Below are 27227 nucleotides of genomic sequence, written 5' to 3'. Positions count from 1 at the left end.
AATGTTCTATCTCTCAAAGGTAAGCTGTTTTCATTAAAACAAATGTCTACATGGCAAAATGTGTTAAAAGAAGAGTGGAAACTTCATTTCTATTCAGAACCACTGACCCTCTTGAGATAGCCCACAACAGTACAGTAGGGGAACATAACAGTAGGGGAAAATAAAGCCTTGGAACAGATTCAGACACAACAGCATTAAGTAACTACATTTTATTTTTAATTATTTATTTTAAAGATTTTATGTATTTATTCATGAGAGACACAGAGAGAGAGAAAGGCACAGACACAGGCAGGGGGAGAAGCAGGCTTCACGCAGGATGCCCAACGCAAGACTTGATCCAGGGATTCCAGGACCACAGCCTGGGCTAAAGGTGGCGCTAAACCACTGAGCCACCGGGGCTGCCCAAGTAACTACATTTTAAAGAATATGAATGACAGCTAACAATTGCGAAATTATAGGAAAATATTACTGTGATTCATCATATAATCCAGGACATTTCTAAGAGGGACAAGGGTGCTATTAATAACTTCTGTCATGACTGTTCTAGCCAAACCTGGGTGTATGATCACCTACATATAAAACAATCTACTGCAGCAATTAATAAAGAGAAAATGTAAAGTTTTCTAAAATATATTGAATATAACTTTTTTGCATAACATGACTAGCAAATGGAGGGTAATCCAAGAGTGAAAAGTAGATGTTAGAAGTGACAGGGCAACGAAGAGAAAGTGAGAAGAAGAAAGGAACTGAGATGAATGATGGAAGTAAAGAGGCCATCTTCTGCTTATATCACCTTCACCTACCCTCTCCCTTTTCAGCTCTCTGAAAATGAACCCTGGAACAAAATGATCTTTACTACAGACACATGAGTTGCTAATTTCCACCTTGGGTCTAGTATCCTACAGACCTCAGTCCCTTGGAATTCATGCATGTCCCAATTTTTTTTCTTCACTAATTATATTTTTAAAATGTCATATTATAGATTTTTCACACAGACCCATCCACATAAATCATAACCTCAGTTTATTTTTTTTAAAATTTCACACTTCATATCATTTCTTCTGTAATTGCTTTAGCTTGAATGTCTAAAGTATAATCTCTAAAGTATAAATCATCACAAGTACAAAGATATCTCTTTAATAATATAACAACAATAGCATTACTCCATATAAAGACGACAATATTTAAGAATACCTAAATGTTATCAAACACACAGACTATAGTCAAAATTCCCCCATACAATTTTTTGGGTTTCTCTTATTATTGTTGGTGTTTGTCTGTTTATATTTACAGTAGCTTTATTCAAATAAATGCCTGATAATGCATTCAACTGATATGCTTCTTATGGGGTTTTTTAGTATTTATAATTTATTTGTTTAGGACACTAGGTCATTTGACTTGTAGACTTTCGCACTTTCTGAGTTTTACTGGTTGTATCCTCATATGATAATCTAGCCTGTTTCCCTGGTTAGATGCATAGTCCTTTAATTTTTTATTTAAATTTTCTTTTATTTATTTAATCAATTAATCAAAAGGTGACAATAGAAGGCATTCTTCCTATACATTCACACCAGGACCAATGCATTCCCACCCCAACATTCTCTTTGCCAGATTTCTCCAATCTCCTTGTAGAAGTAAGTTTCTTATTCTTTTTTTTTTTTTTTTTTTTTTTGGTATATTTGGTTTTTCAACATAAGGAACAGACAGATATACAGAAATCCATATACACACATGTTCTTTTTTTCTCCATCGTAGGCAAAGGGCATTTTACTAAACAATGTTCTAATTGTTGCTTATTGTATACTTAACTGTTCCTATCAGGTTCATTCAATGTCAATGGAGATAACTCATTGTTTTTTACAGCTTTGTAGTACTCTACCATGTGGATGTACCACAGAACATAGGGTTGTTTCCAGCCTTAAAATTTTTGCAATGAGGGGATCCCTGGGTGGCTCAGCAGTTTAGCGCCTGTCTTTGGCCCAGGGCACGATCCTGGAGTCCCGGGATCGAGTCCCGGGATCGAGTCCCCCGTCGGGCTCCCTTCATGGAGCCTGCTCCTCCCTCTGCCTGTGTCTCTGCCTCTCTCTCTCTCCTTATGTCTATCATAAATAAATAAATCTTTAAAAAAAAAATTTTTTTTGCAATGAATAGAATTGGGATTGCTTTTTGCTCCTATTGCTAATTTGTTTCTAATGCCTTCCCCCCACTGGACAGCTAACTAAAGTGTTCTCAGGTAATCAAAACATAATACTTGATCTATCTGACATTCCCACTAAGTCTCTCAGCCCTTTGAACATCTTCATCATGTTTAATTCAGCAACGTGGCTACCATAAACATCCTTCCTCCAATACGATGATTATTATGGAATTTAATCCTAAAAGGAACTTTAGAGATTACCCAGTTCAATTATTTATCTTTCATATGAAGAAACTACAAAGATATCACATGATTATAACCGAGGTCACATAATGTCAGTGGCTCGCCCAACACCAGAGATTTATTATCACGTTAAGGAAGCTTCTTCTTAATTTACGTGGACCACTACCAAGTCCCAAGGACAACTCCTAGGAATGTTTATACTATCACCTGTTCTTGCAAACTTTTTAGAAATAAATAACTATAATTAGTTAAGACCACTGGATCTTTCCACTCTAACTTCTCTATATTATGGATGTGTAAGGTGACATTGGAGTAGCAGTGGGCACTTTGGGGATCTGGCTGAAAGAATATTGGGTTAGGAATGTGGATGTATATGAAGCTGCCTTCTCTTGTCATAACTAGGTTTATTAGTTAAATAAATGGGTTAAAATTTAAGTTAGAAATTAAAAGAACACAAAACAAAAGTGACACAAATGAGCGATTCAATCAATAGAAATTCTTTGGAAATAAAAAAGGGAATTGTAACAATTTTTTTCCAAATTCTACCAAAATTTTAAATAGGTAGGGATAAAAGATAGGGCATTCAAAGTAGAGATAATAGGATGACAACAAAAATGGAAACAAAAAAATTGTAGATTGTATCCAAGAACAGCAAGAAATTCTGTATGGCTAGGTTATAGGTTAAGCAGTGAAAAGACATTTTAGAAAAAGAATAGGTCACCTCTAGATGGGACATGAAAATTTGAACTTTATTTGGCATTCTGTGAATAGAGAAATGCATGATGTAATAATGCTTAAGGCATATTATTGAGGATGCAGCATGGAGAATGGATTTTGGAAGAAAGAGACTCATGGCAGCAAGAAAAGATAGAAAACCTTTACAATGGTCCAGACCAAGGCTGATAGAGTTTAACCTATAGTTGTGGATGAGAGTAGAAATGAAAGTATAAATTTATGATGTACTGTGAGGTATAAACCAATAGGACTTGAACATGGATCAAACAGTGGAAGTGCGGAAGAGTAAATAGTCAAGAGTGTCAATCTAGAGACTGTCGGAGGTTGGGGGAGAGTTCAGGCATTCCCCATGACCTTTTTCTCCTTTACAGCAATATAACAGCAAATTGCATGGTTCTTTCCCTAAGTGTCTTTTCAAAATTCTACTATTCACGACCTGCCTTCTCTCAAGAAAATACAAAACCTAAAAGAAAATGAAAGGCTTCCTAAAACTGATTACATCAGAATGCTACCGAATGGAACATAATCTTATTTGTTGATTTTCATAGAAATTTGGTGCTCCATTTCATCCTAAACCTCTTGAGCTGGAACTTCACTTTCTTTTTTTTCAATCCTTGTGCCCTTGTTGGCAATGCATTCATTAAATCACTTGATTGCAAGAACTGATTACAGTGGCACATAGTTACATGTAACATATAAAAGCTTCCAGAGCCCCAGTCATAACTCTACACTAGATTTCCCTGAAATAGGAATTCAAGTATTTTTTTAAAACAGCCAGGATAACTCATGGGGCAAAGTCACAGGTGAAGAGGGATACCAATATTCAGATGATAACAGCAATGATTCATATAATATTTAATTCATACCTGATTCAACCAATTAGTTAATTGGTATGCCACTATGCTAGACCTCATAAAGAATACAAGAAAAGTTCGGGAAAGAATTCCTACCTTCCAGGAACTTTGTGTGTCTTTGGAAAGAGAACAGATATAGTCTTACTGTTTCAGGTAAAGTAAGTTGTTCACATTAATCAAACACAGTTACACACTTTAAAAAGAAATTATGTTCATTGGCTGGAATAAAAGAAGAAAGCTTCATGTAGAAGGAACAACTTCATTGGTCCTTAAAAGACTGATCATCTTAGTACCAGCAGAGAAGAAGCAGAAGAAAACAGAGGTTTGGAGGAAAGCAAACTCACAGCATTGGCATGAGCCTAGTATGAGAAACAGAAAAGATGCTGATATTGGTGAAACACAGGGTAAATGTTAAAGAACACAAAACAAGAGATTAATAAGAATGGAAGAACCGTATAGCAAAAGGCTTGTTAGCCACAATTCTATGCCCAAGGAAAGTTATTGAAACGAATGATGAGAAAGAATGATAAAGAGGAATTTCTAGGAAGATGAATTGGCAGGTGTGTCATGATCACCTGGATACTAGAGGGATAGTGGAGGCAGGAAGACCAATTAGGATGCTACTCTGGAATCTTGTCTCACATTTAGATCTTTCATCCATTTTGAGTTTATTTTTGTGTATGGTGAAAGAGAGTGGTCTAGTTTCATTCTTCCAAAATCCTAGAGGAGAACACAGGCAACACCCTTTTTGAACTCGGCCACAGTAACTTCTTGCAAGATACATCCACGAAGGCAAAAGAAACAAAAGCAAAAATGAACTACTGGGACTTCATCAATATAAGAAGCTTTTGCACAGCAAAGGATACAGTCAACAAAACTAAAAGACAACCTGCAGAATGGGAGAAGATATTTGCAAATGACGTATCTGATAAAGGGCTAGTATCCAAGATCTATAAAGAACTTATTAAACTCAACACCAAAGAAACAATCCAATCATGAAAAGGGCAAAAGACATGAACAGAAATCTCACCGAGGAAGACATAGACATGGCCAACACGCACATGAGAAAATGCTCTGCATCACTTGCCCTCAGGGAAATACAAATCAAAACCACAATGAGATACCACCTCACACCAGTGAGAATGGGGAAAATTAACAAGGCAGGAAACCACAAATGTTGGAGAGGATGCGGAGAAAGGGGAACCCTCTTACACTGTTGGTGGGAATGTGAACTGGTGCAGCCACTCTGGAACACTGTGTGGAGGTTCCTCAAAGAGTTAAAAATAGACCTGCCCTACGACCCAGCAATTGCACTGCTGAGGATTTACCCCAAAGATACAGATGCAATGAAACGCCAGGGACACCTGCACCCCGATGTTTCTAGCAGCAACGTCCACAACAGCCACACTGGGGAAGGAGCCTCGGTGTCCATCGAAAGTTGAATGGAGGGATCCCTGGGTGGCGCAGCGGTTTGCCGCCTGCCTTTGGCCCAGGGTGCGATCCTGGAGACCCGGGATCGAATCCCACGTCGGGCTCTCGGTGCATGGAGCCTGCTTCTCCCTCTGCCTGTGTCTCTGCCTCTCTCTCTCTCTCTCTGTGACTATCATAAATAAATAAAAATGTTTAAAAAAAAAAAAGAAAGTTGAATGGATAAAGAAGCTGTGGTCTATGTATACAATGGAATATTCCTCAGCCATTAGAAACGACAAATACCCACCATTTGCTTCCACGTGGATGGAGCTGGAGGGTATTATGCTGAGTGAAGTAAGTCTATCGGAGAAGGACAAACATTATATGGTCTCATTCATTTGGGGAATATAAAAAATAGTGAAAGGGAATAAAGGGGAAAGGAGAAAAAATAAGTGGGAAATATCAGAAAGGGAGACAGAACATGAGAGACTCCTAACTCTGGGAAATGAACTAGGGGTGGTGGAAGGGGAGGTGGGTGGGGGGTGGGGGTGGCTGGGTGACGGGCACTGAGGGGGGCACTTGACGGGATGAGCACTGAGTGTTATTCTGTATGTTGACAAATTGAACACCAATAAAAAATAAATTTATTTTTAAAAAAAGAAAGCTACATTCAAGGAATGCTAGGAATACTTGTATCTGAGAGTTAAGCACGGTGCATTTCCATTGCGCCTCCACACCTACTGTTCAGATACCTTCTTATTGAGTATGTGAGAGGCTAGTGAAAATCGCATACAAGGAAGGACCCATTCTCAGAGTTAAGACAGGGCCTTGGGCAGCCCTCATGGCCCAGCGGTTTGGTGCTGCCTTCAGCCCCGGGCGTGATCCTGGAGGCCCAGGATCTTGTCCCACGTTGGGCTCCCTGAATGGAGCCTGCTTGTCCCTCTGCCTGCGTCTCTGCCTCTCTCTCTCTCTCTCTCTCTCTCTCTCTGTGTGTGTCTGTCATGAATAAATAAAATATTAAAAAAAAAAAAGACGGGTCCTTTCCATTGCGCCTCCTGTAAGATACTTCTTAGCTCCCTTATGAGAGAACCTAGTTGAAAGCTCTATTCAGAAAAAAATATTTTCTCAGATATGAGTACAGCTCACTTCTACTGCACGTGCGCCACCTACTGTTGAGAGAGAGAGAGTCAGGCTCCTTTTAAATAGAGGCAAGTTGACAGCTGCCTTCAAGGAACCCTCTTATTCGGAGTTACGTATAGTGCATTTACATGGGCCTCCACACCAACTGTTGACATAGATTCTAACTCCCTAATGTTGGAGACTTGTCAGAAGCTGCATGCAAGGAATGCTTGTTTTTCAGAGTTCAGTAGGCCGAATTTCCATCAAGCCTCCACACGTGCTTTTGATCCAGCAAATAAGACCCGTAGGTGAGAGAGTAGTGGAAAGCTGCTCTCCAGGAACTCTGGTTGCTCCCAGCTCACTATGTAGCATTTTCATGGGAACTCCACCCCTGTACAGCTAGATTGTTCCTCCCATGGTTGAGAGGCAAGTGGCAAGCTGCAGGCTTGGAAGGCTGGTGTCTCTGAGTTCAATACAGCGCTTTCCATGACACCTCCTCACCTAGAGTGGAGCTAGCTTCTAATTCCCATAAGAGTGTGGCTGGTTGAAAGCTACATTCAAGGAATGCTTCTTTCTGAGAGTTCATCAGAGAGACTGTCCCTCTCAGGTAATGCGGCCTACTACATTACATTCCTGGAGAGCAGCTTTGCACTACCGTTTCACCTACCACTCTTAGAACCTAGATCAAATGCATGTGTGGAGACTCATGGGAAATGCAGCCTACTACACTCTGAGGACAAGGATTCCTTGCAGGTAGCTTCTGACAGCCTCTAACATAAGGGAGTTAGAAGCTAAGTCCACAGTAGTTATGGAGCATGAGGGACAGTCCCTGTGCTCCACTCTCAGAAAGACGCAGATCTTTCTGCGTCTGGGAGGGGATGAGATCTCGGGTCTGACCATGCCCAGGGACCCTGGAGGGCTCAGGACCTCGCAGCCAACCCCATCCGGGGACCCAAGAGGGAACGAGATATCACATCCGACACCAATTGGGGTACGGGATAGGGTTAGATTACGGGTTAGGGTTAGGGTACAGGTTAGTGTTAGGGTACGGGTAAGATTAGGGTTAAAGTATGGGTTAGGGTTAGGGTGCGGTTTAGGGTACTGGTTAGGGTTAGGGTTCGGTTTAGGGTTTGGGTTAGGGTTAGGGTTAGGGTACGGTTTAGGGTTTGGGTTAGGGTTAGGTTTAAGGTTAGGGTACGGGTTAGGGTTAGGTTACGGGTGAGTGTTAGGGTTAGGGTACAGGTTAGTGTATGGGTTAGGTTTCAGGTTAGGTTTAGGGTTAAGGTTAGGGTTAGTGTTAGGGTTAGGTTTAGGGTTAGGGTGAGGGGTTAGGGTTAGGTGTTAGGGTTAGGTTTAGGGTTAGGGTTAGGGTACGGTTTACGGTTAGGGTACGGGTTATGGTTAGGGAACGGGTTAGAGTTAGGGTACTGGTTAGTGTACGGGTTAGGGTACGGGTTAGGTTTAGGGTACGGGTTAGGGTTAGGGTATGGGTATGGGTTAGGGTACGGGTTAGGGTTAAGGTATGGGTATGGGTTAGGGTTAGTGTAAGGGTTAGGGTTAGGGTTACTGTACGGGATAGAGTTAGGGTTAGGGTACGGGTTAGGGTTAGGGTTAGGTTTAGGGTACGGGTTACGGTTAGGGTACGGGTTACGGTTAGGGTACGGGTTAGTGTATGGGTTTGGTTTCAGGTTAGGTTTCGGGTTAGGTTTAGAGTTAGGGGTTAGGGTTAGTGTTAGGGTTAGGGTGAGGGGTTAGGGTTAGGGTTAGGGGTTAGTGGTTAAGGTTAGGGTTAGGAGTTACAGATTAGGGGTTAGGGTTAGGGTAAGGGGTTAGGGGTTAGTGTTAGGGTTTGGGTTACGGTTAGGGTTAGGAGTTAGGGTTAGGGTTTGGGTTAGGTTTAGGATTAGGGTTAGTTTAAGGGTAGGGTTAGGGTTAGATGTTAGGGGTTTGGGTTAGTGTTAGGTTTAGGGTTTAAGGTTAGGGTTAACTCTGGAAAACTGTGTGGAGGTTCCTCAAACAGTTAAAAATATACCTGCCCTACGACCCAGCAATTGCACTGTTGGGGATTTACCCCAAAGATACAAATGCAATGAAACGCCGGGACACCTGCACCCCGATGTTTCTAGCAGCAATGGCCACGATAGCCAAACTGTGGAAGGAGCCTCGGTGTCCAACGAAAGATGATTGGATAAAGAAGATGTGGTTTATGTATACAATGGAATATTATTCAGCTATTAGAAATGACAAATACCCACCATTTGCTTCAACGTGGATGGAACTGGAGGGTATTATGCTGAGTGAAGTAAGTCAGTCAGAGAAGGACAAACATTATATGTTCTCATTCATTTGGGGAATATAAATAATAGTGAAAGGGAAAATAAGGGAAGGGAGAAGAAATGTGTGGGAAATATCAGAAAGGGAGACAGAACATAAAGACTGCTAACTCTGGGAAACGAACTAGGGGTGGTAGAAGGGGAGGAGGGCGGGGGGGTGGGAGTGAATGGGTGACGGGCACTGGGTGTTATTCTGTATGTTAGTAAATTGAACACCAATAAAAAAATAAATTAAAAAAATAAAAAATAAAAAAAATAAAAAAATAAAAAAAAAAAAATAAGGTTAGGGTTAGGGGTTAGGGTTAGGTTTTGGTTTTGGGTTAGGGTTAGAGTTAGGGGTTAGGGGTAAGGGTTAGGTTTAGGGTTGGGGTTGGGTTTGGGTTGGGGTTGGTTTTAGGGGTGGGGTTAGGGTTAGATTTGGGGGTTAGGGTTAGGGATAGGGGTTTGGGTAGTGTTAGGGTTCGGGGTTAGAGGTTAGGGGTTAGGGTTATGGTTAGGGTACGGGTTAGGGTTAGGAAATGGGTTAAGGTATGGGTTAGGGTTAGGGTACGGTTTAGGGTTAGGGTACGGTTAGGGTTAGGGTACAGTTTAATGTTAGGGTACAGGTAAGTTTAGGGTTAAGGTACGGGTTAGGGTATGGGTTAGGGTATGGGTTAGGGTAGGGTACTGAATAGGGTTAGGGTTAGGTTACTGGTGAGTGTTAGGGTTAGGGTACAGGTTAGTGCATGGGTTAGGTTTCGGGTTAGGTTTAGAGTTAAGGTTAGGGTTAGTTTTAGGGTTAGGGTTAGGTTTAGGGTTAGGGTTAGGGTGAGGGTTTAGTGTCAGGGTTAGGGTTAGGGGTTAAGGTTAGGTTTAAGTTTAGTGTTAGGGTTAGGGTTAGGGTACGGGTTACGGTTAGGGTACGGGTTACGGTTAGGGTTAGGGAATGGGTTAGGGTTAGGCGTAGGGTACTGGTTAGTGTACGGGTTTGGGTACGGGTTAGGGTTAGGGTACGGTTTAGGGTTAGGGTTAGGGTATGGGCTAGGGTTTGGGTACGGATTAGGGTTAGGGTATGGGTAAGGGTTAGATTTAGGGTATGGGTTAGGGTTAGTGTAAAGGTTTGGGTTAGGGTTACTGTATGGGATAGGATTAGGGTTAGGATACGGGTTAGGTTTAGGGTACGGGTTAGGGTTAGGGTATGGTTTAGGGTTAGGGTACGGGTTAGGGTTAAGGTATGGGTACGGGTTAGGGTTAGTGTAAGGGTTAGGGTTAGGGTTAGCGGTTAGGGTTACGGTTATTGTTAGCGGTTATCGTTAGAGTTAGGGTATTTTTTTAATTGTTTTTATTTATTTATGATAGTCACACACAGAGAGAGAGAGAGAGAGAGAGGCTGAGGCACAGGCAGAGGGAGAAGCAGGCTCCATGCAACGGGAGCCTGATGTGGGATTCGATCCCGGGTCTCCAGGATCGCGCCCCGGGCCAAAGGCAGGCGCCAAACCGCTGTGCCACCCAGGGATCCCTAGGGTTAGGGTTAAGGGTAGGGATAAGGGTTAGGGTTTGGGTTAGGGTTAGGGGTAAGGGTAGGGTTAAGGGTTAGGGTTAGGGTGAGGGTTAGGGGTTAGGGGTTTGGCTTAGGGTTAACAGTTAGGTTTTGGGTTAGGGTTAGGGTTAGGGATAGGGTTAAGTGTTAAGGGTTAGGGTTAGGTTTAGGGGTTAGGGGTTAGGGTTAGGGGTTAGGGTTAGGTTACGGTTAGGGTTAGGAATTAGGTTTAGGTTTTGGGTGAGGGTTAGCATTAGTGATAAGGGTTAGCGTTAAGGGTTAGGGTTAAGGGTAAGGGGTTTGGGTTATGGTTAGGGTTAGGGGTTAGCGTTAGGGTTAGGGTTATGGTTGGAGTTGGGTTTGGTGTTGGGGTTGGTTTTAGGGTTAGAGTTAGGGGTTAGGGTTAGGTTTAGGGATGGGGTTTGGGTTAGTGTTAGGGTTAGGGGTTAGCGTTAGGGTTAGGGTTATGGTTAGGGTACGGGTGAGGTTTAGGGTTGGATACGGGTTAGGGTACGGGTTAGGGTACAGGTACGGATTAGGGTTAGGGTAGGGGTTAGGGTTAGGGTATGGGTTAGGGTTAGGGTGCAGGTTAGCTTTAGGGTGCGTTTAAGATTAGGTTTAAGGTACAGTTTAGGGTTAGGGTATGGATTAGGGTATGGGTTAGGCTTAGTGTTAGGGTTAGGCTACAGGTTAAGGTTAGGGTTAGGGTTAGGGTACAGGATAGGGTTAGGGTTAGGGTACGGGTTAGGGTTAGGTTTAAGGTATAGTTTAGGGTTAGGGTACGGGTCAGGTTTAGGTTACGGGTTAAGGTTAGTGTATGGGTTAGGGTTAGGGTTAGGTTACGGGTTAGTGTGTGGGTTAGGTTTCGGGTTAGGTTTCGGGTTAAGGTTAGGTTTAGTGTTACGGTTAGTTTTAGGGTTATTGTTAGGGTGAGGGATTAGGGTTAGTGTTAGAGGTTAGGGTTAGAGTTAGGTTCTGGTTTAGGGTTAGGGTTAGGGTATGGGTTACGGTTAGAGTACGGGTTGCACTTAGAGTTAGGGAAAGGGTTAGGTTTAGGGTTAGGGTACTGGTTAGTGTATGGGTTAGGGTTAGTGTACGGGTTAGGGTACAGGTAGGGTTTGGGTATGGTTTAGGGTTAGGGTATGGGTTAGGGTTAGGGTATTGGTACGGGTTAGGGTTAGCGTACGGGTTAGGGTTAGTGTAAGGGTTAGGGTTAGGGTTACTGTACGGGATAGGGATAGGTTTAGGGTACGGGTTAGGGTTAGGTTTAGGGGACGGGTTAGAGTTAGGGTACAGGTTAGGGTTCGGTTTAGGTTACGGGTGAGTGTTAGGGTTAGGATTAGTGTATGGGTTAGGTTCAGGTTAAGTTTAGGGTTAGGTTTAGAGTTAGGGTTTAGGGTTAGTGTTAGGGTTAGGGTTAGGTTGAGGGGTTAGAGTTAGGGTTAGGTTTAGGTGTAAGGGTTTGATTTAGGGTTAGGGTTAGTGTTAAGTGTTAGGTTTAAGGGTTAGGGATAGGGTTAGGGTTAGGGGTTAGGGGTAGGATTAGGGTTAAGGGTTAGTGTTAAGGGTTAGGTGTTAGGTGTTAGGAGTTAGGGCTAGGGTTAGGTGTTAGGGTTAGTGTAAGTGTTAGTGTTAAGTTTAGGGGTTAAGGTTAGTGTTAGGGGTTCGGGTTAGTTTTAGGATTAGGGTTAGTGTTAGGGTTAGGGTTAAGCGTTAGGGTTAAGGGTTAGGGTTAGGTTTAGGGGTTCAGGTTAGGATTAGGGTTAGGGGTAGGGGTTAAGGTTAGGTTTAGGGTTTAGGGTTAGGTTTTGGTTAGGGTTTAGGGGTTAGGGTTTAGGGTTAGCGTTAGGTGTTAGGGTTAGGTTTAGGGTTTGGGTTAGTATTAGGTTTATGGATAGGTACATGTTAGGGTTAGGGTACAGGTTAGGGTACGGGTTAGGGTACCAGTTTGTGTTAGAGTACTGGTTAGGGTTAGGGTTAGAGGACGCATTAGTGTATGGGTTAGGGTACAGGCTTAGGGTAAGGGTACGGGTAGGGTACGGGTTAGGGTACAGGTTAGTGTACTGGTTAGGTTTGGGGTACAGGTTAGTGTTAGAGTAACTGTTAGGGTTAGGGTACGGGTTAGGGTACGGTTTAACTTTAGGGTTAGTGTTCGGGTTAGGGTTAAGGGTTAGGGTTAAGGGTTAGGGTTAGGATAGGATTAGTGTTAGGGTTAGGGGTTAGGGTTAGGGATTTGATTCGATTCGATTCTTTTCGATTTGAATCAATTCGATTCTATTCTTTCAATTCGATTCTTATCTATTCGATTCTTTTTGATTTGATAGATTCTTTTCTATTCGATTCAATTTGATTCGATTCGATTCTTTTCGATTCGATCGATTCGAGTCTTTTTGATTTGATTCGATTCAATTCGATTCTTTTCCATTCAAATTGATTCGATTCTTTTCTATACGATTCGATTCTATTCTTTTCGATTCAATTCTCTTCGATTCGATTCGATTCTATTCTTTTCGATTCGATTCGAGTTTTTCGATTCGATTCGATTCCTTTCGATTTGATTCAATTCGATTCAAATCTTTCGTTTCGATTTTATTCCTTTCGATTCGATTCGATTTTTTCGATTAGATTCGATTATTTTCGATTTGATTCAATTCGATACGAATCTTTTTGAATCGATTCTATTCTTTTCGATTCGATTCTATTCTTTTCGATTCGATATGATTCAATTCGATTCTTTTCAATTCGATTCGATTCTTTTCGATTTGATTCTTTTCGTTCCAATTCAATTCGATTCTTTTCAATGTGATTCGATTTGATTCTTTTCGTTTCAATTAGATTCTTTTCGATTTTATTTGATTCTATTCTTTTCAATTCGATTTGGTACTGTTCTATTCGATTCTTTTCAATTCAATTCGATTGGAATGATTCTATTCTATTCAATTCGATTCGATTCGATACGATTCTTTTCGATTGTGTTCGATTAAATTCTTTTCGGTTCAATTCGATATGATTCGATTCTTTTCGATTTTATCGATACGATTTGATTCTTTTCAATTTAATTCGATTTGATTCTTTTCATTTTGATTCGATTCATTTCTATGCTATTCAATTTGATTCTTTTCAATTCGTTTGATTCGTTTCGATGCTATTCAATTTGATTCTTTTCAATTCGATTCGATTCGTTTCGATTCGATACTTTTTGATTCGATTCGAATCGATTCTTTTCGATTCGTTTTGATTCTTTTCGATGTATTTGATTCGATTCTTTTCGATTCAATTCGATACGATTCGATTCTTTTCGATTTGATTCGATTCGTTTCTTTTTGGTTTTATTCTATTTGATTCTTTTCAATTCAATTCGATATGATTCGATTCTTTTCGATTCAATGATACCATCCGATTCTTTTCGATTCGATTCGATTCCTTTCTTTTTGTTTCCATTTGATTTTTTTTGATTCGATTCTTTTCAATTTGATTCGATTATGTTCGATTGGATTCTTTTCGATTCAGTTCGATTCGATAGGATTCTTTTCGATTCGATTCGATTCGTTTTGATTCGATTCGATTCTTTTCGAGTCAATTCGATTCGATTTTTTTCGATTCAATTAAATACGATTCTATTCTTTTCGATCCAATTCGATTTGATTCTTTTTGATTCGAAACGATTTGATTCGATTCTTTACGTTTTGATTCGATTCAATTCGATTCTTTTCAATTTGATCTTTTCGATCGATTAGATTCGATTCTTTTCGTTTCGATTCTTTTCAATTCGATTCAATTCTTTTCACTTCGATTCGATTCTACTCGATTCATTTCGAATCGATTCGATTCTTTTTGATTTGATCTATTCGATTCTTTTCGATTCAGTTTGAATCGATTCGATTCTTTTCGATTTGATTCGATTCTTTTCCACTCGATGTGATTCGATTCGTTTTGATTTTTTTTATTTGTTTCCATTCGAATCTATTCGATTCTTTTCGATTCAACTCGATTCAATTCGATTCTTTTTGATTCAATTCCACTCGATTCGATTCGATTCTTTTCGATTCGATACATTCGACTCGATTCTTTTTGATGCGAATCAATTCGATTCTTTTTGATTCGATTCGATTCTATTCTTTTAGAATTGATTCGATACGATTCTTTTCAATTTGATTCAATTCGATTCATTTCGATTCTCTTTAATTTTCTTGATTCGATCTTTTCAATCGATTTGATTCAATTCGATTCTTTTCGATTCAATTCTTTTCGATTCGATTTGATTCTTTTCTATTTGATTCGATTCCATTCTTTTCGTTTAGATTCGATTCGATTCGAATCTTTTCATTTCGATTAGATTCTCTACAATTTGATTCTGTGGATTCGATTCTTTTTGATTCGATTCGATTTGATTCTTTTCGATTCGATTCGATTCGATTCTTTTCAATTCAAATCAATTCAATACGATTCGATTCGATTACTTGTGATTCAATGCAATCTGATTCGATTTTTTTCGAATCGATTTGATTCGATTCGATTATTTTCGATTTGACTCAATTTGATACGATTCGATTACCGATTCAATTCAATTCCAATTATTCTCGATTTGATTCGATTTGATTCGATTATATTTTATTCAATTCGATTGAATTATTTTCGATTCGATGCGATTCGATTTGATTCTTTTCGATTCAATCAATTCGATATGGTTCTTTTCGAATCGTTTCTTTTCGATATAATTGCATTCGATTCAATTCTTTTCAATTTGATTCGATTCGATTCTTTTCAATTCAATTCGATTCGATTCTTCGTTTCGATTTGATTCGTTTCAATGCTATTCAATTCTATTCTTTTCGATTCGATTTGATTCGTTTCTATGCTATTCAATTTGATTCTTTTCGATTTGATTTGATTCTTTTCGATTCGATTTGATACTTTTTGATTCGATTCGATTCTTTTCGATTCGTTTTGATTCTTTTCGATGTATTCGATTCGATTCTTCGATTCGATTCGATTCAATTCTATTCGATTCTATTCTTTTCGGTTCTATTCTATTTGATTCTTTTCAATTCAATTCAATATGATTTGATTCTTTTCGATTCAATGATACCATTCGATTCTTTTCGATTTGATTTGATTCCTTTCTTTTCGTTTCGATTAGATTCTCTTCGATTCGATTCTTTTTGATTCGTTTCGATTTGATTCTTCTCTATTCGATTAGCTTCGAGTTTTTTTCGATTCGATTCGATAAGATTCTTTTCATTCGATTCAGTTCTGTTCGATTCTATTCTATTTTATTCGATTCAGTTCGATTATTTTCAATTTGATTCTATTCGATTCTTTTCGTTCGATTCGATTATTTTCGATTTGATTCAATTCGATCATTTGGATTCGATTTTTTACATTTCGACTCGATTCTTTTCGATTCAGTTCAATTCGATTCTTTTTGATTCGATTCAATTCTTTTCCATTCGATATGATTCTTTTTGATTTGATTCTTTTCGTTTCAATTCGATTTGATTCGATTCGTTTCGATTTTTTTCGATTTGTTTCGATTCGAATCTATTCGATTCTTTTCGATTCAATTCGATTCGATTTGATTCGATTCCATACTTTTCGATTCGATTCTTTTTGATTCGTTTTAACTCAACTCGATTCTTTTCGATTCGATTTTTTCGATTCGATTCTTTTCAATTCGATTCGATTCTTTTTGGTTTGATTCTTTTCGTTTCAATTCGATTCGATTCTTTTCAATTCGATTTGATTCGATTCTTTTCGTTTCAGTTAGATTCTTTTGATTTTATTTGAATCTATCCTTTTCAATTTGATTCGGTACTCTTCGATTCGATTCATTTCAATTCAATTCGATTGGAATCGATTCTTTTCAATTGTATTTGATTCGATTCTTTTCGGTATATTCGATTCGATTCATTTCGATTCAATTCGATATGATTTGATTCTTTTCGATTCCATTCGATACGATTTGATTCTTTTCAATTCATTTTGATTCGATTCGTTTCGATGCTATTCAAATCGATTCTTTTCGATTCGATTTGATTCATTTCGATGCTATTCAATTTGATTCTTTTTGATTCGATTCGATTATTTCCGATTCAATTCGATACTTTTCGATTCGATTCGATCGATTCATTTTGTTCTTTTCGATGTATTTGATTCGATTCTTTTCTATTCGATTCGATACGATTCGATTCTTTTCAATTCGATCTTTTTGATCGATTCGATTCAATTCTTTTCACTTCGATTCGATTCTACTCGATTCATTTCAAATCGATTCGAATCTTTTTGATTTGATCTATTTGATTCTTTTCGATTCAGTTCAATGCGATTCGATTCTTTTCGATTTGATTCGATTCTTTTCCACTCGATGTGATTCGATTCGTTTTGATTTTTTTCATTTTGTTTCAATTCGAATCTATTCGATTCTTTTCGATTCAATTCGATTCGATTCGATTCTTTTGGTTCTATTCTATTTGATTCTTTTCAATTCAATTTGATTCGATTTGATTATTTTCGATTCAATGATACCATTCAATTCTTTTTGATTCGATTTGAATCCTTTCTTTTCATTTCGATTTGATCTTTTCGATTCGATTCTTTTCAATTCGATTTGATTATGTTCGATGGGATTCTTTTCGATTCAATTCAATTTGATATGAAACTTTTCTATTAGATTCAATTTATTTCGATTCTCTTTGATATTTGTGATTCGATCTTTTCAATCGATTTGATTCGATTCGATTCTTTTCGATTCAATTCTATTCGATTCTTTATGATTCAATTAAGTGTGATTCTTTTCTTTTTGATTCGATTCGATTCTTTTTGATTCGATACGATTTGATTCGATTCAATTCGATTCTTTTCAATTTGATCTTTTCGATCGATTCAATTCGATTCTTTTTGTTTCGATTAGATTCTGACTTGATTCGATTCTTTTCAATTCGATTCGATTCAATTCTTTTCACTTCGATTCGATTCTACACGATTCATTTCGAATTGATTCGATTCTTTTTGATCTATTCGATTCTTTTCGATTCATTTCGATTCAATTCGATTCTTTTCGATTTGATTCGATTCTTTCCACTCGATGTGATTCGATTCGTTTTGATTTTTTTCGATTTGTTTCAATTCGAATCTATTCGATACTTTTTCGATTCAATTCGATTCGATTCTTTTTGATTCAATTCGATTCGATTCGATATGATTCGATTTGATTCTTTTCAATGCGAATCTATTCGATTTGATTCTATTTCTTCGATTCGATTCTTTTAGATTTGATTCAATACGATTCTTTTCTATTCGATTCGATTCGTTTTGATTCGTTTCGATTCTCTTTGATTTTTTGATTCGATCTTTTCAATCGATTTGATTCGATTCGATTCTTTTCTATTCAATTCTATCCGATTCGATTCCTTTCAATTCGATTTGATTCTTTCCGATTCCATTCTATTCATTTAGATTTGATTCTTTTCAATTCAATTCGTTTCAATCTGAATCTTTTCGTTTCGATTTGATTTTCTACAATTCGATTCTTTGGATTCGATTCTTTTAGATTTGATTTGATTTTTTTCGATTCAAATCAATTCAATACAATTCGATTCGATTACTTTTGATTCGATGCAATCTGATTCGATTTTTTTCGAATCGATTTGATTCGATTCGATTATTTTCGATTCGACTCGATTAGATTCGATTCGATTATTGATTCAATTCAATTCCAATTGTTCTCGATTCGATTCGATTTGATTTATTTTTTATTCAATTCGATTGATATTTTCGTTTCGATGCGATTCGATTCGATTCGATTCTTTTCGATTCAATCAATTCGATTTGATTCTTTTCTTTTCGATTCGATTCTTTTCGATTTGATTGCATTTGATTCAATTCTTTTCGATTCGATTTGATTCGATTCTTTTTGATTCGATTCGATTCGATTCTTTTAGATTTGATTCGATAAGAACTTTTCAATTTGATTCGAGTCGTTTTGATTCGTTTCGATTCTCATGTTTTTTCGATTCAATCTTTTCAATCGATTTGATTTGATTCGATTCTTTTGATTCGATTTGATTCTTTCGATTCGATTCTTTTCGTTTAGATTTGATTCTTTTCGATTCGATTTGATTTGAATCTTTTCGTTTCGTGTAGATTCTCTACTATTCGATATTTTAGATTCGATTCTTTTTGATTTGATTCGATTTGATTCTTTTCGATTCAATTCGATTCGATTCGATTCTTTTTGATTCAAATCAATTCAATACGATTCGATTCGATTACTTTTGATTCGATGCAATCTGATTCGATTCTTTTGCAATCGATTTGATTCGATTAGATTATTTTCGATTCGACTCGATTTGATTCGATTCGATTATCGATTCAATTCAATTCCAATTATTCTCGATTCGATTTGATTCGATTATTTTTATTCAATTCGATCGAATTATTTTCGATTCGATGCGATTCGATTCAATTTGATTCTTTTCGATTCAATCAATTCGATTTGATTCTTTTCTATTCGATTCGATTCTTTTCGATTTGATTGCATTTGATTCAATTCTTTTCGATTCGATTCGATTCGATTCTTTTCGATTCGATTCGATTCTTTTCATTACGATTCAATTCGATTCGATTCTTTCCGATTTGATTCGATTCTTTTCCACTCGATGTGATTCGATTCGTTTTGATTTTTTTCGATTTGTTTCAAATAGAATTTATTCGAATCTTTTCGATTCAATTCTATTCGATTCTTTTTGATTCAATTCCATTCGATTTGATTCGATACGATTCGATTCAATTCTTTTCGATGCGAATCAATTCGATTCTTTTTGATTCGATTCGATTTGATTCTTTTCGATTCGATTCGATTCGATTCTTTTCAATTCAAATCAATTCAATACGATTCGATTCGATTCGTTTTGATTCATTTCGATTCTCTTTGATTTTTTTGATTCGATCTTTTCAATCGATTTCATTCGATTCAATTCTTTTCGATTCAATTCTTTTTGATTCGATTCTTTTCTTTTCAATTCGATTCTTTCGATTCGATTCGTTTCTGTTTGAATCTTTTCGTTTCGATTAGATTCTCTACAATTCGATTCTTTGGATTCGATTATTTTGATTTGATTCGATTTGATTCTTTTCGATTCAATTCGATTCGATTCAATTCTTTGCAATTCAAATCAATTCAATACGATTCAATTCGATTACTTTTGATTCGATGCAATCTGATTCGATTCTTTTACAATCGATTTGATTCAATTCGTTTATTTTCGATTCCACTTGATTTGATTCGATTCGATTATCGATTCAATTCAATTCCAATTATCCTTGATTCGATTCGATTTGATTTGATTATTTTTTATTCAATTCGATTTAATTATTTTCGATTCGATGCGATTCAATTCGATTCTTTTCGATTCAATCAATTCGATTTGATTCTTTTCTATTCGATGCAATTCTTTTCGATCTGATTGCACTCAATTCTTTTCGATTTGATTCGATTCGATTCGATTCTTTTCAACACAATTCTATTCTTTTCAATACAATTCTATTCTTTTTGATTCGATTCGATTTGATTCTTTTCGATTCTATATGATTCGATTTTTTCGATTGGATTCGATTCAATTCCATTCTTTTCAATTTCATCTTTTCGATTCCATTCGATTCTTTCTGTTTCGATTCGGTTCTTTTCGACTCATTGCTTTTCGATTCGATTCAATTCGATTCTTTTCAATTCAATTCGATTCGATTCTTTTCGTTTCGATTTGATTCTTTTCTATTTTATTTGATTTGATTCATTTCAATTAGATTCGATACTGTTCGATTCGATTGTTTTCGACTCAACTCGATTGGAATCGATTCGATTATTTTTGATTCAATTCGATTCTATTCGATACGATTCCTTTCGATTCGATTTTTTTCGGTTCTGTCCGATTCGATTCTTTTCGATTCAGTTCAATTCGATTTTTTTCGATTCGATATGATGCGATTCGTTTCGATTTTTTTCTATTCATTTCGATTCGAATCTATTCGATTCTTTTCTATTCAATTTGATTCAATTGATTCTTTTTGATTCAATTCGATTCGATTCGATTACATTCGGTTCTTTCGATTCGATTCGATTCGTTTCTTTTAAATATGATTCGATACGATTCTTTTCAATTCTTTATGTTTCAATTCGATTCTTTTTGATTCTATTCTTTTCCATTGGATTCGAGTCTTTTCTCCTTGATTCGATTCTTTTCGATTCGATTCCTTTCGATTCAATTTGATTCTTTTCGTTTCGATTCTATTCTTTTCTATTCTATTCGATTCACTTGTTTTTTATTCGATTCGATTCTATTCGATTCTATTCAATTCTTTTCATCCAATTTGATTTGAATCGACTCTTTTCGATTCATTTCCATTCGGTTTGATTCTATTTGTTTCGATTTGATTCTTTTGGATTTCATTAGATTAGATTCTTTTCGATTCGATTCGAATATTTCATTCAATTCGATTCGATTATGTTCGTTTCAAATCGATTCGTTTCGATTCGATTCTTTGCTATTCGATTTGATTCTTTTCGTTTCAATTTGATTCTTTTCGATTCGATTCTTATCGATTCAATTCTTTTCAGATCGATTCGATTCTTTTCGATTTGATTCGATTCAATGCTTTTCGATTCAATTCGTTTCGATTCTTTTCGATTCGATTCAATTCGATGCTATTCGGTTCTTTTCGATTCCATTAAATTTGATTTGATTCTTTTCTACTCAATTAGATTCTTTTCGATTCGTTTCCATACAATTTGATTCTTTTCGATTCGATTCGATTCGATTGTTTTCGATTCGATTCAATTTTCTATCAATTCGATTAGATTCTTTTCATTTCAAATCGATTCTTTTCGATTCGATTCAATTAGATTTTTTTGATTCGATTAAATACAATGCGATTCTTTTGTTTCAATTCGATTCTTTTTGATTCGATTGTTTTCGATTCGATTCGATTCAATTCTTTTCATTTCGATTCGATTCATTTCTATTCAATTCTTTTCGATTCTATTCAATTTTTTCGATTCGATTCTTTTCGTTTCGAGTCGATTCCTTTCGATTCGATTCTTTTATAATCTATTCAATTCGATTCTTTTCGATTCGATTCAATACAATTGGATTCTTTTCGATTCGATTCCTTACCATTAGATTCTTCTCTATTCGATTCAATTCGATTCTTTTCGATTCAATTAGATTCGATTCTTTATGCTTTGATTCGATTCGATTCTTTTAATTTCGATTCGATTTTTTTTCTATTTGATTCTTTTCGATTCGATTTGATTCTTTTCAATTCTGTTCGTTTCTTTTCAATTGGATTCGAATCTTTTCGATTCTATGGGATTTGATTCAATTCTTATCGATTTTATTCGATTCGATTCTTCTCTATTCAATTCAACTCGATTCTTTTCGATTCGATTCGATTCGATAGTTTTAGTTTCATGCGATTCTTTTCGATTCGATTTGATTCTTTTCATTTCGATTAGATTCTCTTCGATTCGATTCTTTTCGTTTCGATTCGATTCTTTTCGATTCGATTCGATTCTTTTCATTTCGATTCGATTCAATTCTTTTCACTTTGACGCGATTCTACTCGATTCATTTCGAATCGATTCGATTCTTTTTGATTTGATCTATTCGATTCTTTTCGATTCAGTTCGATTCAATTCGATTCTTTTCTATTTGATTCGATTCTTTTCCACTCGATGTGATTTGATGCGTTTTGATTTTTTTCGATTTGTTTCAATTCGAATCTATTCGATTCTTTTCGATTCAATTCGATTCGATTCTTTTTGATTCAATTCCATTCGATTCGAATAGATTCGATTCTTTTCGATTCGATACGATTCGATTCTTTTCGATGCGAATCAATTCGATTCGATTCTTTTTTATTCGATTCGATTCGATTCTTTTAGATTTGATTCGATATGATTCTTTTCTATTCGATTCGATTCGATTCGTTTTGATTCATTTCGATTCTCTTTGATTTTTTTGATTGGTCTTTTCAATCGATATGATTCGATTCGATTCTTTTCGATTCGATTCTTTTCGATTCGATTCGATTCTTTTCAATTTGATTCGTTTCGATTTGAATCTTTTTGTTTTGATTTGATTTTCTACAATTCGATTCTTTGGATTCGATTCTTTTTGATTTGATTAGATTCGATTCATTTCAATTCAAATCAATTCAATATGATTCGATTCGATGCAGTCTGATTCGATTTTTTCGAATCGATTTGATTCCATTTGATTAGTTTCGATTCGACTCGATTTGATTCGATTCGATTATCGATTCAATTCAATTCCAATTATTCTCAATTCGATTCGATTTGATTATTTTTATTCAATTCTATTATTTTCGATTTGATGCGATTCGATTCGATTTGATACTTTTCGATTCAATCAGTTCGATTTGATTCTTTTCAATTCGATTCGATTCTTTTCGATTTGATTGCATTCGATTCAATTGTTTTCGATTCGATTCGATTCTTTTCATTACGATTCAATTCAATTCGATTCTTTTCGATTCAATTTGATTCTTTTCGGTTCGATTCGATTCTTTTCGATTCGATTCGATTCGACACTTTTCGTTTCGATTCGACTCTTTTCGATTCGATTGATGCTTTTCGTTTCGATTAGATTCTCTTTGATTCGATTCTTTTCGATTTAATTTGATTTGATTCTTCTCCATTCGATTCGATTCAATTCTTTTCGAATCGATTCGATAAGATTCTTTTCATTCGATTCAATTCTGTTCGATTCTATTCTATTTGATTCGGTTCAATTCGATTATTTTCAATTCGATTCTATTCGATTCTTTTCATTTTGATTCGATTCTTTTCGATTTGGCTTGATTCGATCATTTGGATTCGATTTGTTACATTTCGATTCAATTCTTTTCGATTCTGTTCGATTCGATTCTTTCGATTCAGTTCGGTTCGATTCTTTTTGATTCGATTCGATTCTTTTCCATTCGATGATTCGATTAGTTTCGATTTTTTCGAATCGTTTCAATTCGAATCTATTCGATTCTTTTCAATTCAATTCGATTCGATTCGATTCGATTCGATTCTTTTTGATTCGACACGATTCGATTCGAATCTTTTCGATTCGATTCAACTCAACTCAATTCTTTTCCATTCGATTTTTTCGATTCGATTCTTTTCAATTCGATGCAAATCGATTCATTTCAATTCAATTCTTTCCGATTCAATTCGATTCTTTTCGATTCGATTCGATTCTTTTAATTCGATTCGAGTCTTTTCTATTCGATTCAATTCGATTCTTTTCATTTCAATTCAATTCTTTTCGGTTCGATTCTTTTCGATTCGATTCGATTTGATTCTTTTCAAATTGATTCGTTTCGATTCGATCTTTTTGATTTGATACGATTCTTGTCGATTCCATTAAATTTGATTCGATTCCTTTCAATTCAATTAGATTCTTTTCGAGTTGATTCCAATCAATTCGATTCTTTTCTATTCGATTCGATTCTTTTCATTTGATTTGATTCTTTTCGATACGATTCGATTCGATTCCATTTGATTTTTTTCGATTTGATTTGATACGATTCTTTTCATTTCGATTCAAATCGATTCTTTTCGATTCCATTCGTTTCGATTCGATTCCTTTTCTTTAGATTCGATTCTTTGCGATTCGATTCGATTCTTTTCGATTCGAATCGATTCTATTCTATTTGATTTGAATCAATTCTTTTTGATTCAATTCTATTCTTTTCCATTCGATTCGATTCGAATCTTTTCGATTCGATATTACTCGATTTGATTGTTTTTGATTTGATTCGAATCTTTTCTATTCTATTCATTTCAATTCTTTTCGATTCGTTTCGATACGATTAGATTCGATTCGGTACGATTCGATTCTTTTCGATTCTATTCAGTTAGATTCTTTTCAATTCGGTTGGATTCTTTTTGTTTCGGTTTGATTCTTTTTGATTCAATTCTTTTTGATTCGATTCAATTCTTTTCATTCAATTTGATTCGATTCGATTCTTTTCGTTTCAAATCAATTCATTTCGATTTGATTCTTTTCTATTCGATTCGATTCTCTTCGATTCAATTCAATTCGATTCGATTCTTTTCGATTCGATTCCATTCGATTCAATTCAATTCGATTCTTTTTGTTTCAATTCGATTCTTTTCGATTCGATTCCTTTCGATTCAATTTGATTCTTTCGTTTCGATTCTATTCTTTTCTATTCTATTCGATTCACTTGTTTTTTATTCGATTCGATTCTATTCGATTCGATTCAATTCTTTTCATTCCATTTTGATTCGAATCGACTCTTTTCGATTCAATTCCATTCGGTTTGATTCTATTTGTTTCGATTTGATTCTTTTGGATTTCATTAGATTAGATTCTTTTCGATTCGATTCGAATATTTCATTCAATTCGATTCGATTCTGTTCGTTTCAAATCGATTCGTTTTGATTCGATTTTTTGCTATTCAATTTGATTCTTTTCGTTTCAATTTGATTCTTTTCGATTCGATTCGATTCTTTTCGGTTCGATTCGACTCTTTTCGATTCGATTGATTCTTTTCGTTTCGATTAGATTCTCTTTGATTCGATTCTTTTCAATTCAATTTGATTTGATTCTTCTCCATTCGATTCGATTCAATTCTTTTCGAATCGATTCGATAAGATTCTTTTCATTCGATTCAATTCTGTTCGATTCTATTCTATTTGATTCGGTTCAATTCGATTATTTTCAATTCGATTCTATTCGATTCTTTTCATTTTGATTCGATTCTTTTCGTTTCAATTCTTTTCGATTTGGCTTGATTCGATCATTTGGATTCGATTTGTTACATTTCGATTCAATTCTTTTCGATTCTGTTCGATTCGATTCTTTCGATTCAGTTCGGTTCGATTCTTTTGATTCGATTCGATTCTTTTCCATTCGATGATTCGATTAGTTTCGATTTTTTCGAATCGTTTCAATTCGAATCTATTCGATTCTTTTCGATTCAATTCGATTCGATTCGATTCGATTCTTTTTGATTCGACACGATTCGATTCGAATCTTTTCGATTCGATTCAACTCAACTCAATTCTTTTCCATTCGATTTTTTCGATTCGATTCTTTTCAATTCGATGCAAATCGATTCGTTTCAATTCAATTCTTTCCGATTCAATTCGATTCTTTTCGATTCGATTCGATTCTTTTAATTCGATTCGAGTCTTTTCTATTCGATTCAATTCGATTCTTTTCATTTCAATTCAATTCTTTTCGGTTCGATTCTTTTCGATTCGATTCGATTTGATTCTTTTCAAATTGATTCGTTTCGATTCGATCTTTTTGGTTGGATACGATTCTTGTCGATTCCATTAAATTTGATTTGATTCCTTTCATTTCAATTAGATTCTTTTCGAGTCGATTCCAATCAATTCGATTCTTTTCTATTCGATTCGATTCTTTTCATTTGATTTGATTCTTTTCGATACGATTCGATTCGATTCCATTTGATTTTTTTCGATTTGATTTGATACGATTCTTTTCATTTCGATTCAAATCGATTCTTTTCGATTCCATTCGTTTCGATTCGATTCCTTTTCTTTAGATTCGATTCTTTGCGATTCGATTCGATTCTTTTCGATTCGAATCGATTCTATTCTATTTGATTTGAATCAATTCTTTTTGATTCAATTCTATTCTTTTCCATTCGATTCGATTCTTTTCGATTCGATTCTTTTCGATTCGATATTACTCGATTTGATTGTTTTTGATTTGATTCGAATCTTTTCTATTCTATTCATTTCAATTCTTTTCGATTCGTTTCGATACGATTAGATTCGATTCGGTACGATTCGATTCTTTTCGATTCTATTCAGTTAGATTCTTTTCATTTCGGTTGGATTCTTTTTGTTTCGGTTTGATTCTTTTTGATTCAATTCTTTTTGATTCGATTCAATTCTTTTCATTCAATTTGATTCGATTCGATTCTTTTCGTTTCAAATCAATTCATTTCGATTTGATTCTTTTCTATTCGATTCGATTCTCTTCGATTCAATTCAATTCGATTCGATTCTTTTCGATTCGATTCCATTCGATTCAATTCAATTCGATTCTTTTTGTTTCAATTCGATTCTTTTCGATTCGATTCCTTTCGATTCAATTTGATTCTTTTCGTTTCGATTCTATTCTTTTCTATTCTATTCGATTCACTTGTTTTTTATTCGATTCGATTCTTTCGATTCGATTCAATTCTTTTCATTCCATTTTGATTCGAATCGACTCTTTTCGATTCAATTCCATTCGGTTTGATTCTATTTGTTTCAATTTGATTCTTTTGGATTTCATTAGATTAGATTCTTTTCGATTCGATTCGAATATTTCATTCAATTCGATTCGATTCTGTTCGTTTCAAATCGATTCGTTTTGATTCGATTTTTTGCTATTCGATTTGATTCTTTTCGTTTCAATTTGATTCTTTTCGATTCGATTCGATTCTTTTCGGTTCGATTCGACTCTTTTCGATTCGATTGATTCTTTTCGTTTCGATTAGATTCTCTTTGATTCGATTCTTTTCGATTCAATTTGATTTGATTCTTCTCCATTCGATTCGATTCAATTCTTTTCGAATCGATTTGATAAGATTCTTTTCATTCGATTCAATTCTGTTCGATTCTATTCTATTTGATTCGGTTCAATTCGATTATTTTCAATTCGATTCTATTCGATTCTTTTCATTTTGATTCGATTCTTTTCGATTCAATTCTTTTCGATTTGGCTTGATTCGATCATTTGGATTCGATTTGTTACATTTCGATTCAATTCTTTTCGATTCTGTTCGATTCGATTCTTTCGATTCAGTTCGGTTCGATTCTTTTT

Source organism: Canis lupus, chromosome 36, assembly GCF_011100685.1.
Source record: "Canis lupus familiaris isolate Mischka breed German Shepherd chromosome 36, alternate assembly UU_Cfam_GSD_1.0, whole genome shotgun sequence".
Lineage (NCBI taxonomy): Eukaryota > Metazoa > Chordata > Mammalia > Carnivora > Canidae > Canis > Canis lupus.
Note: the sequence above shows the minus strand (reverse complement) of the source record.